This window comes from Orycteropus afer, unplaced genomic scaffold, assembly GCF_000298275.1.
Source record: "Orycteropus afer afer isolate SDZICR_OR568_19922 unplaced genomic scaffold, OryAfe1.0 scaffold00159, whole genome shotgun sequence".
Taxonomy (NCBI): domain Eukaryota; kingdom Metazoa; phylum Chordata; class Mammalia; order Tubulidentata; family Orycteropodidae; genus Orycteropus; species Orycteropus afer.
The window spans coordinates 2,834,511-2,843,066 of NW_006921746.1; positions in this window are offsets into that span (position 1 = coordinate 2,834,511).

An 8,556-nucleotide genomic window follows, 5' to 3' on the forward strand; every position below is an offset into this window, starting at 1 on the left:
TTTTTTTTTTCCAAATGATTTTGAGTTTTGTTCCACATTGTTCTCCCTGTCTATCCAGGATCTCCTACAAAGATCCTCTTCCAAGTGGTTGACATTTTTGATTTGTGACTCCTTATTCCTTCCATCTTCTTTCTCTGCTTCTTGCATTGTTCAGCATTTTGCTTACAGAAAATATAAGCAAAATATGTAATTCGAGGCTTGAGTTTTTCCTTCAGTTCTTTCAGCTTGAGAAATGTTGAGCTTGTTCTTCTCTTTTGATTTTCTGACTCCAGGACTTCACACATATCTTTATAATACTTTGCCTTCTCTAGCTTCCTTCGTTTAGCTCTTATTTTATCATTTCTTCTATTCACTTTACCTATTCTACTTTCAATAGCAATTTTCAGAATCTCTTCTGACACCCATTTTGCATTTTCATTTCTTTCCTGTAACTTTGCCTTCTATGACTATATATACATGCACACATGTCTATATGTATGCATAGGCAGAAGTATCTACATGTAGATGCATGTACAGATGTGTGTGTGTACACACATATATTCATAGTGGACACAGTAACAAACTTTTCTCAGATATAACCAAACACTTTTCAAGACTGGTATTCTGGTTTTGAAGGCTTAAGATATTAGTCTCATGAGACCTCTTAGTCAATTGGCATGATATAGTTTACAAAGTCCCTGTTCTGTGTCCTAGTGAATTGAATAGCATCTACAGTTTTAAAAGCTTGGGAATAGCCATTTAAGATAAACTATTGATCTTTATTCATCAGATTCAGAAAAGAAACTAGGAAACCGTAGTCTCAGAAAAGAAACTTGTTCATAGGGCTCATAGCCTACAAGTGGTATGGCTCCTTCTACCTTGAGACCAGAAAGACTAGATGGTGCCTGGCCACCACTACTAACTGTTCTGATCAGAGCCACAATAGATGGACACTGATAGAATGGAAGATAAATGCAAAACTCAAATTCTTAAAAAGTCTAGAATTATGGGATTGATTGACTAAATGACTCCTTGAGACTATTGCCTTCAGATTTCCTTAAAACCTTGAAGTGAATCTGTCCCCTGAGGACATAATTTAGCAAAATAATTGATGAGCACACAAAATAAATGATATTACCTGTAAATATGGTGCTCCATTAAAGACAAAAAAATCTGTATGACAGCAAAAGACCAATAGTTACTCTAAAGCAAAGATTAGAAGGCAAGGGGAGCAGGGAAACTAGAGTACTGGAAAACAAACAAATGGAACACAAAGAGAATGTTGACACATCGTGTCACTGAAAAATTTGTGTAGGAATTTTCAAATGGGAATCTAAAGAAAAAAAAATATATTTTTTAAAAGTCTAGCTGTTTAAAGTGCAAAATATTAAAAGTAAAAGGGGAAATAACTCTATGCCAAAATTACAGTGTGTATTTAAAAAAGAAGAACAAGTTATTTTTACTACTTTTGGGTATATTGAAAGTACCTCAGAAATTTTCAGAGCAATAAGGTATAGTTGCCTTAAAGTGATATAACAGTAATATTTGAATTATCCCAAGGCTGAATCCCAAAATAGGGAGGCTAGAAATATTTAAAGCATTATTGCACACACACACATTAGTGTTCATAGCACATTCAGTAGGGTCACACATGGAGAAAATTTAGGTCAGGCAAGACAGAGGTGGCATGAGATTGAAGGTAAGACCTTTTACTATGGTAACATGACAGGATAAGGAACATATGAAGTTATTACTGGTCATTTATATTTAAAGCTTATTTTGGGGGGCTTGGGAAATTTACTAAGGCCTAATTGAGAGAGGTTCATATCTAGGTATAGCAGGTATCAATGGAGAAGGGTTAATTAGCATGGATGTTAAAATGTCATATTATAAAAGCTAGAAAATCTGATTAATACAAAAGTACAGAAAAATGACTTGATAACTTATAACATGTAGTCATTACCTCAATATCAGTCCTTGAATGATCATTTCCTAACATACAATTTCTAGGTGCTGATGACACTAGGACAAATTAACTTTCCTGTTTTTTGGATACTTGTGAACTACTTGGGGGCAACAAAATGTGGACAGATAAGTGCAAGAAAGTATTAAAGATACAATTATGGAAATATATAACCAGAAGTCTGTGGCTAATGGTCCTGAAGTGATCAGTTACATTTGAGTGGGGAAGGGTTAGGAGTCTTCATAAAAGTGGTAAACCTTGAGTTGAGAATTACAAGGTGACCAGATTTCTCCAGCTGGTTTGAGCAGTGTACACCTTCCTTGAAGATTGAGGACAAATAGGAACACATAATAGGTACAACACACCCAGGTATTATAAAGACTGTTATTGTTGCTAGGTGGTATTGAGTTGGTTACAACTCATAGTGATCCTATATACAACAGGGTGAAATACTACCTGGTCCTGAGCCATCCTCACAATTGTTGCTAAATTTAAGCACATTTTTGCAGACATTGTGTTAATGCATCTTGTTGAGTTTCTTCCTCTTTTTGCTACCCTCTGGTTTACCAAGCATTATATCCTCCTACAGGGATTGTTCCCACCTAATGTGTTGTTGTTTTTGTTAGATAACATCCAGGTAGCTCTACCTCATAGAGACCCTATGTATAACAGAACAAGATACTGCCCTGTGCTGTGCCATCCTCACAATCCTTCCTATGCTTGATCCCATCATTCCAGTCCATCTTATTGAGGGTCTTCCACATTTTTGCTGACCCTCTACTTTACCCATGTGTTATTTTTCTCCAAGGACTAATCTCACAACATAGCAAAAATAGGTGAGATTAAGTCCGGCTATTTTCATTTCTAAGGAGTGTTCCAGCTGCACTTCCTCAAGGACAAATATATTTGTTTTTCCGGCAGTCCATGGCACTTTCAATATTCCTCACCAACACAAGAAATCAAAGACATCAACTCTTTCAGCCTTCCGTATTCATTGCCTAGCTTTCACATTTATGTGAGGCAATTGAAAACACCATGATGGCTTGGGTTAGGCACACCTTAGTCTTCAAAGTGACATCTTTACTCTTAAGACTTTAAAGAGGTTTTTTTCAACCCATTTTCCATGCAATACAACACCTGATTTTTTGACTACTGCTTCCATAGGTGTTGATTATAGATCAAAGTAAGATGAAATACTCAATAACTTCAATCTTTATTATGTTTACCATGATCTTGCTTATTGGTCAAATTATGAGGGTTTTTATTTTCTCTATGTTGAGGTGTAATCCAACTTGAAAGCTAAAGTCTTTTATTTTCATCAGTAAATGCTTCAAGTCATCTTAGCTTTCAGCAAGAAGATTGTGTCATCTGTATATCATAGGATTTTAATGAATCTTCCTCCAATCATAATGCCACATTCTTCTTCATATAGTTCAACTTCTCAGATTATTTGCTTAGCATACAGATTGATTAAATATGATAAAAGGATATAACCCAGATGTACATACTTCCTGATTTTAAACCATGCAGTATTCCCTTATTCTGTTTGAATGACAGTCTCTTGGTCTATGTACAGGTTACCCATGAACAGCATTAAATATTCTGGAATTCACATTCTTTGCAATTATTCATAATCCATTATGATCAACAGAGTTGAATGTCTTTTGTATAGTCAACAAAACACACAAAACATCTTTCTGGCATTCTTTGCTTTCAGCTAAGATCCATATGACATCATCAATAATATCCTTGGTCCCATGTCCTCTTCTGATTCTGGCTTGAATTTCTGGAAGTTCCCTGTCAATATACTACCATTTTTTGAATTATCTTCAGCAAAATTTTACATGAATGTGATATTAATGATATTTTTTTAAATTTTGACATTCTGTTTGACCACCTTTCTTTGGAATGACCAAAAAATGGATCTCTTCCAGGCATTTGACCAGATAACTGCTTTCTAAATTTCTTGGCATAAATAAGCGAGCACCTCCAGCACTGCGTCTCATGTTAAAACATTTCACTGAGTATTCTATCAATTCCTGATGTCTTGTTTTTATCTTCAGTGCAGCTTGGACTTCTTCCTTCAATACCATTTGTTCTTGACCATATACTATCCTCTGGAATGATTGATCATTGACCAATTCTTTATGGTACAGTGACTTTGTATATTCCTTTCATCTTCTTGTGATCCTTCCTGCATCATTTAATAGTTTGCCTGTAGAATCCTCCAATATTGCAATTCGAGCCTTGAATTTTTCTTCAGTTCTTTCAGCTTAAGAAATGCTTTTTAGAATTGTTTTTCTAATTCCAGGTCTTTGCACATTTCTTTAGAATACTTTACTTTGTCTTCATGAGCTGCACTTTGAAATCTTTGGTTCAGCTCTTTTATGTAATAATTTCTTCCATTCACTTTAGCTATTCTGTGTTCAAAAGTAAATTCCAGAGTCTCTTTGGACATCTATTTTTGTCTTTTCTTCCTCTCCTGTCTTTTTAATAATCTTTTGCTTTCTTCTTCTATGACGTTCTTTATGTCATCCCACAACTCGTCTGGCCTTTGGTCATTCATATTCAATGTAACAAACACATTCTTCAGATGGTCTCTAGAGAAACATGGTATAAAATTAAGGCTGCATTTTGGTTAAAATGAACTTGTTTGTATTTTCTTCAGCTTCAATTTGAATTTGTATATGAGTAACTGATGATGTAGGAGTTCTGGTGACCTAGTGCCTAAGACATTTGACTGCTAAACAGAAGGCTGGTGGTTCAAACCCACCAGCCACTCCTCATAAGGAAATTGGGCAATCTACTTACATAGTGATACCACCTTGGAAACCCAAGGAGGAGTCACTATGAGTTGGATCTGACTGGACGGCAGTGAGTTTGTTTTGAACTGATGATGATGTTCCACAGTCAATTTCTGGCCTTGTTTTGACTGTTGATATGGAGCTTCCCCATTGCCTCTTTCCTATATATTCCATCTGGCAAGGTCCACGTGTATGGTTGCTGTTCAGGTTGTTGAAAAAGGTATTTGTAATGAATTTGTTGTTGGTGTTGCAAAATCTTACCATGAGATTTCTGGTTTCATTTCTATCACCAAGGCGATATTTTCTAACAACTGATGTTTTTTCTTTGTTTCCAACTTTGGCATTCCCATAATATAATACCACCTGATAATATGTCCAAAGTACATGAGATAAAATCACACTATTCTTACCTCTGAGGGATATTCTGTATATACTTCTAAAATAGTTTGTTCATTCTTCTTGTAGTCAAATTTATATTCAATATCTTTGCCAACATGATAATTAAAAGGCATTAATTCTTCTCAGGTCTTCCTATATTCATTGTCTGACTTTCACATGTGTATGGAGCTATTGAAAACAGTTTTGGTTGGGTCTGGCACATGTTAGTCTTCAAATTGACGTCTTTGTTTTTTAATACTTTCAAGAAATCTTCTGGGGTAGTTTTGCCCAATGTAATATGTTGACTGATTTCTTGACTGTTTTTCCCATGGGTGTTGATTGTAGACCCAAGTAAAATGAAAACCTTAACAACTTTAATCTTTTCTTTGTTTGTCATGATGTTACTTATTGGTCCAGTTGTGAGGATTTTTGTTGTCTTTATATTTAGATTTAATCCATACTGAGGACTATAGCATTTGATCTTCATCAGTCAGTGCTTCAAGTCTTGTTTGCTTTCAGCAGGTAAAGTTGTGTCATCTGCCTATAACAGGTTGTTAATGAATCTTCCTCAATTTAGTGACATATTCTTCTATGAAGATGAGAGGCTGGGATATAAAGGAAAACAAGTAGTTTGACAGAGCAACAGAACAGAGTAAGCAATGATGGGAGAAGAATTAGCCATAAGGTAAAATTCTAAAGGACATTGAGTGTACCTCCATAGGACTCTATGTCATTTTGAAACATAGGGTTATTTGTTGAAAGCAGTTGGACATTGAGTATTTTGTAGCAAAGTGCTTAACAAAACTAAACTTCATTTAAGAATACCACTTTTGTCTCAGTTGTGCAGATAGACTTGAGGGACCATAGGTAGAAATAAGGAGACTATTTTGGGAAATATTTCAGAAGTATAGGCAGGGCATCTTTAGAGGGAAATAGTAATCTTGGGTGCTGAATCAACAAAACATGGACATCTGGGACATCTGGTGTCTAAATGTGAAGTAAAACCCTACACTGATTCTAGAGTTTTGTCTTGAGTCTTTAGTATACAGTAGTATATTTCATTAAAAAAAAAAAATCAAAAAGAAGAAACAAGTTCATTTGGACAGAAATGTAATCCACTGTATAAATGAAATATAGAGTAATGACATGAATTTGACCCTTTTTAATGCTGAGGATGTTGACTTTTTTCATATCCTTATAATAAGCAAACATTTGGAGATAATAAATTTATACCACCCATTCCCAAACTGACCATATATATTTTTCTAACATTCATTGTAGATAATTTCAGTGTTTTGTATTAAAATTCTAGCTTTTCCTTGGAGATTGTATATGTATATGTGTGTGTGTGTGGGTGTGTATGAGTGTGTGTGTGTGTGTGTGTATAATCAGACTTTGACATACAGAATCATTATTTTCCTATTAATCTGTAGTGTACTACACCAATGCATATTTTGTGAAAGTCGAAGAACAAGTTAATCTCTTTCCTTTTTAAAAACCTTATTATTTTATCCTGTATTTTCACTTGCTAATATTTGTCACTGTTCAGATATCACTATCATAATTTAAATCAATCAAATGATTCTTTTATTTATTTGCTTATTCAACAAGTATTAATAGATCTAGTAACTAAAGGAGGGAAATCAAGTATAAAATAGCGTACTAACTACAAGGACTCTAACAAACAAATAGAACAAAATGTTAAAAAAAAGAGAACAAGAAGTAACAATCTAGTACTGGCCATTTTTATTTGACTACTAGATTGATTTATTTTCTTATGCTATTAATTTTAGAAGGAGCTCTGGTAGCATAGTGCCTAAGGCACTTGACTGCTAACCAGAATGTTGGCAATTCAAGCACACCAGCCACTCCTCAGAAGGAAGGTTGGGCAATGTACTTTTGTAGTGATACCACCTCAGAAACCCAAGGAGGGGTCACTATAGTCAGGTCCAACTCAACGGCACATAACAACAACATTAATTTTTATATCCTTAAGCAAAACAATGTAGTTAAACTAATAATACATTATTTTGACTTTTCATGAGTGGGTAATTTGTGATAGATGAGTCAGTGAGGAAGAAACAGCTGCTTCTCATGGAGAGTCTGGGAGAAGTGACTCAGTGATCAGGAGATGATGTAACCATGCAAGGGGATGGCATTTGATCATGGCGTGGGACTATACCATTGCATTTCTATGAATTCAGAAAGGCAGCTCCAACATTGATTTCCCCTTTGAGGAAGACCAAGTCAGAGTCCTAGGAACACCATAGTATATCCAGCTCCAGAGAGAACATCCAGAAAAATGGGAGTTTCATAAATTGAACCAGAGATAGGAAATAAATAGGGGAAAGCTTATTAGTGACAATATGTCACTATCATAGTGCTACTGCTACTAATAAATATACCATTTATATTGATTGTCGATTTCTCCAATACAAATTACCACAGACTTATAGCTAGAAAAAAAAAACATACTAATCATCTCATAGTCTCTGTGTGTAAGGAGTGAAGATTCAGCTTAGCAGTAGGTACTCTTGCTTCAGGACCTGTCATAACATTGCAATCATGGTGTCAGTGAGCACGGAGGGGACTCATCTGAGACTCAGTACTAGAAGGATCTATTTTGAACTTCAAACATGTCTTGGCAGGATTCAGTTCCATGTGTAGTTTTAGACTGAAGGCCTCAGCTCTGTGCTGGCTGTTGTTTCAAGTCTTCCCTCTGTGCCTTCCCTTGTAGGCTTATCTTAAACTGGTTTCTCTAGAGAAACAAAACTATAGATAGATAGATAGATAGATAGATAGATAGATAGATAGATATTGATTTATCTCAAAGAAATGGCTCATATGTAGAAGCAGGCAAATCTTGAGTCCACAGATCAGATACTAGGCTGGAGATTTCTCCTGACTCACATAGCTTCAAAGAGTGACAAATCCAAGATCAGGGGGCAATACAGCAGGCTACTGGCTTCAGAGCCTGATGAATAGAAGATTGGCTGGTAATTGGCAGGCTGTTGGCTCACAAGCTGTGAAAGCAACAGTTCCAAGATCAGCAGGCAATATTTCAGGTCACTAGTTAAAATCCAGATGATGATGAGCCAGATGCAGGATCTTGAGGAAAAAAACTACAGAGCTTTTCCATATATATTGGAAGTAGGCCAAATACTGGAGAAAACTTCCTTTCGACTGATTGACTGCTCATGGCAGACTTCATCATGGAAGTGATTACTTTATATCAGATCTCTCATGGGGGATGACTACATCATAACTTCTAAACCACTGAGAATCATGGCCCAGCCAAGTTGACACTTAACATCAAGTATCACAGCCTTCAAACTCAGTGAAACAATACTGTGAGGTGTTTGATTATGATTGGGAGGTATTTGTGACTGTGCCCCTGCCCCCATGTGCTTCATTTTATATGTGAATATATAT